The following is a 5,000-nucleotide window of genomic DNA, read 5'->3' on the forward strand; positions in this document are numbered from 1 at the left end:
GATGATATCATAATAACAACAAAAATTATGATAGTAATAGTGATAATAATAATATCATAATAATGATAATAATAATATTAAGACCAACAACAAAATAGTAAAAAACAAAACAATGATAAGAAAAAGACTAATCAACCATAAAAGATATAAACAAATGACTAAATCATAACAATAACAACACAAACAACAAACAACAATACCAATACTAATAAAGATACTACAAATAAAAGACCACTTCAGCTTCACTTCAGAAGTGTCTGTAACCTCTGGAACCCACCTCTGGTCACAGGCGTGTTTCCGGTCTGTCTGCGGGAGAGAAAGAAAAGATATTTCAGTATCTATGGTTTTCTATTAGGATGGTGGTTGTGATGATGGTGATGATGATGGTGGTGGTGGTGATATAACACGCAAATAAATAAACAAACAAACACACACACACACATACACACACACACACACACACACACACACACACACAGCACACCCACACACTATATATATAAATATATATATAATAATATAATATAATATATATATATATTATATATATAAATATCATATATCATTTTAAATATATATGAAAAAATATCATACATATTTTGAAATAAATATATATATATCTATAAATATCTTAATATATATATAATTTTAATATATATATATAATATATATCTATATCAATTTAAATATATATGTATATATATCCATATATATTTTTAAATAAAATTATATATATATCTATATATAGTATCCTATATGTATATATATATAATATAATATATCATAATATCATATCATATATATATATATATAATATATAATAAATATATACCCAATACATACTATATATATAATATATTTATATTATATATATAAGATTAATATATATTATTATATATATATATGGCAGATAAACCCACTATACACAAAACAGATTTATTGAAAATGAGACAATATATATATATATATATATATATATATATATATATATATATACATTGTGGGGTTCTCACTTATATTCTTTAAAACGTCAGTCTGAATTTTAGAACTCGGATTCAACTCATCATGACAGGCTTATATATGTACTGTGCACACACGTGTCCTATTTGCGCCAAACTCTGCATTATACAACGGACAGTCATGCGAAATCTGCTCTTTAGAACTCGTTCGCTATCAAAGAAAAGATAAAAAGAATAAGAAGAAGAAACACGAGCACGCAAACACACATACGCACACACACGTAAACACACGTAAACAAACAAACACACACACACACACGTAAACAAACACACACACAAACACACACGCACACAAACACACACACACACACGTAAACACACACAAAAAAAGACACACACAACCACACATATACCCACACAAAGATAAACAAATAGACATGCATGTATGCATAACAAATCCAAATAAATGAGAGCTAAAAGGACACAAAAACTTTAAGCTAACAGCAGTTATTGCAAATATCTGATAACGAAGGATAAATCACGACAGCTGCCTAGCGTACACAACAGAACGTGTCCCCATCTTCATTTTCTCCTTCATTTTACTTCTTTTCTCTCTATCTCCTCTCTTCGCCGCCGTCTTAGACTCCCCCCCCCTTTCTCCCAACATTTTGTTAATTCCTTATTCTCCCTCCCCCCCCCTTCCTCCTCTCTCCCCATCCCCCCCATTCCCCCATCTCCCGAGTCTCTTTCAACAGCATGCAGTCATGCAAAACTGTACCATGTGGTTATCGTACGTTGTGCTACCGCGGTGTATTACTGTACACCGTGGTATGTGATAAGCGAAGACATTAAATATGCGAACAGAGAACTAACTACTCAGGCAAGGGAATAATTTGTTAATTTCAAAGAAGAGTAAAACAAACAGTCTTATATAAACCAGCAATCAGCATAATGAGATATTAATGGGTTCTTACAAAAGACAATGTTCATTTGGTTCTTTTGATGTTATTCTTTTGCATGTTCCTTGCTTCTAACTCTTCTTTTTTCTTCTTCTTCTTTTTTTTTTTTTTGTTTTTTTGTTTTTTTTTGTTCATTCACTCGTTCTTTTTTTGTTTTGTTTTTCATTTGTTGTGGGTTTTTCTTTACTCGTCGTTATTCATTTCCCTTCTATTCATTATTCATATCCTTTATTTATCATTTCTTTCCCTTCCTTCTTCGTTCATTTTCTTCTATCTCCGTTTCTTTGTCCTTGCAACTCTTTACGAAATTTACCTATTCTCTTTTCTTTCTATATTTTCTCTCTCCTAATTGATTCTGGGGCGGTCTTCCCGGTTTTTCATCTTCTCTATTCGTTTCTTCTCTTTTCCCTTTTATTTTCATTATTCCTTTTTTCCTTTCTCCCACCCTTCTTCTCCTCTCCCTTTTCTTCTTCTTCCCTCCCTCACTCCCCTTTCTCTTTCTTCCTCACTCAATTCCTCCTCATCCCTCTTTCTTCCTCTCTTCCCCGCTTCCTTTTTCCTTCTTCCTCTCTTTCCCGCATCATTTTTCCGTCTTTCTCTCCTTCCATTCTCTCTCTCGTCTCTCCTTCCTTCATCACTTCCTTCATTCCCTACTCTCTCACTTCTCTTCCTCCCCCCCCCCTCCCCTACCCTCCTTCCTTCCTTCCCTCGTCTCTCTCCTCTCTTCCTTCCTTCTCTCTCACCTCTTCCTCCCTCCCCTCCTTCATTCCCTCCTTCTTCCTTTTTCATTCCCTCCTCTCTCTCTCTCCGCTCTCCCCCCTCCCCCTACTCTCCTTCCTTCCTTCCTTCATTCCCTCCTCTCTTCCTCCCCCCTCCCCCCCCCCAATCTTCCTTCCCTATCACAACCTCCCCCCCACCCCCCACCCCACCCTCCTGTCCCATGCAACCTCACAGTCTCCCTTCCACAAACTCGACGCCCCAACCCCCTTCGTCCCCATTTCGTCCCCATTTTCCAATTAGTGAAATTGCACCTTTCCATCAACCTCCTCCTCCTCCTCTTAGGGCATCCTAGCCACTGCAACACTTGCGTCAGCTTCCAATGCAATGATGGTATATGTTTGCTTGTTGCTTTTTTTTTTTTTTTTTTTCTTTTTTTTTTTTTTTGAGGGAGGGGGTGGAGAGGGGGAGTCTGTCTGGCTCACTTCATTGTCTGTCTGGCTCACTTCACTGTCTTGCTGGCTCATTTCACTGTCAGTGTGGATCGCTTCACTGTCTGTCTGGCTCATTTCACTGCTACTGGAATCACTGTGAGATATATTATGGTATTTTAGATTGCCCGACTGCTTTTAAGGTGTGCTTGTAACATCCAAAAACGTCTTAATGCCACAGACGTTTGTCTTTAGCATACTAGACTGTACGTGACGGTACGTTTCGCTCTTCATGAGGAAAATGATTCTTATTTTTTCTCATATATTCTTTCTTATTACGTGACAGTATTTTTACTTGTTCTGAATACGCGTATCAACTTTCTTCTTCCTCCCTTCCTATCTCCATTTTCTTTTTACTTCCTTCCTCCCTCCTTTTTCTTCTTCTGTTTATCTCTTCTTTTCTTCCTTCCTTTATCTTTTCATCTCTGTCTATCTCTCCTCTTCCTCCATTCCCTTCCTCCTTCCTTTATCTTTCCGTCTCTGTCTATCTCTTCCCTTCCTCCTTCCTTTATCCTCTCTCTTCTGTCTATCGTTTCTCTTCCTCCTTCCTCTCATCACAAAATCCTGCGACCCCAAGTCACCTCATCACGACCTGGACTCCCTGACCTTTGTTATAAACAGTGACTCATCACACAAGAAATCATAATTGGACCGCTGTGCCATGTGCCATAAGAGACACCCACACGCACACACACACAAACACTCAAACACACACACACACACACAAACACACACAAAAAAACACATGCACACACACACACACACACACACACACAAACACACACACACACTAACACACACACACACAAATACACACACACAAAACACACATACATACACGCACACACACACATGACACAAAATGTAAGTTATTACCATCAAGGGATTTATCAAGGTCCTGAAATAAACAGTAAATGTGTATGTGTATCTATTTATCTTTTTTACCTATTCATCTAATCTATGTATGTGTCAGAGTACCTATTTAATCTATTTATGTATCTACCTATCTGTGTATGTATCGTTTTGTGATTGTGATGGACGGTATTGCGTGATTCTTAAGATAAGAGACTTACAAAGTGGGTGTGTCCGAGTGTATGTATGTATGTGTGTGTGTGCCCCCCCCCCCTGTTTCGAGTGTGTATATGCTGGCGCATCTATATTTGTATCTCGTAGACACCTATCTAGAGAGTGGACTGTTGATCTTGTGTATGTATCTATGTACCTATCTAAGCTAGCTATTCATGCATCTATCTTTCTATCTATCCATCTATTTATTTATCTATCTATCTATCTATTTATTTATCTATCTATCTATCTATCTATTTATGAATTTATCTACCGATTTATCTACCTATCTATTCATCTATCTATCTACCTACCTACCAACCTATCTACCTATTCACCCATCCATATATCTATCTCTATATCCATAAACCTATCTCTATATCCACCCTCCTCCCCCCCTTCCCCCTCCCCCCTTCCCCTCTCACCCTCCCACCGACCCCTCCCACCCCTCACCCAACCCCTCCCCCCCCCCCCCCCTACTCCTCACCAGAAGAACACGAAATCCTTGCAACTCCCATCACGTGATTTGCATACACCTTAATACCGAGATTATTAAGCCCCGCCTCAATTTATATACAGTTATCACACCTCGATTACGTGTCAGAGGGAAACCTATAAAAACAAAACTCCAATCAGTAATTATCGAATCAGCAGCTGTAATTAGATCACGTAGCCTTCGTCATAAACTCGAGTGGAGAAAATTACCGGATTAATGGTGGTGGTTCCTTCTTATCTTTGGTAAAATAAATGGATGGATAGATAGATAGATAGATAGATAGAATCATTTCAGACTCTGACCGTGATAAGAT

The 5,000-nt window shown here is 37.6% G+C and overlaps 1 protein-coding gene across 1 annotated transcript in view; it reads right to left on the bottom strand.

The window, feature by feature from the left end:
• LOC122243246 (uncharacterized) overlaps nucleotides 1–5,000 on the bottom strand; it is a 95,937-nt gene that overhangs the window by 51,534 nt on the left and 39,403 nt on the right. The window contains exon 2 of the mRNA XM_086548504.1: nucleotides 278–306. The gene's annotated coding sequence lies outside the window, so the exon portion shown is untranslated. The remainder of the gene's footprint in view (nucleotides 1–277; nucleotides 307–5,000) is intronic.

This window comes from Penaeus japonicus, unplaced genomic scaffold (genome assembly GCF_977035675.1).
Source record: "Penaeus japonicus unplaced genomic scaffold, GWHDUDI00000001_assembly GWHDUDI00000020, whole genome shotgun sequence".
Classification (NCBI taxonomy): Eukaryota; Metazoa; Arthropoda; class Malacostraca; order Decapoda; family Penaeidae; genus Penaeus; species Penaeus japonicus.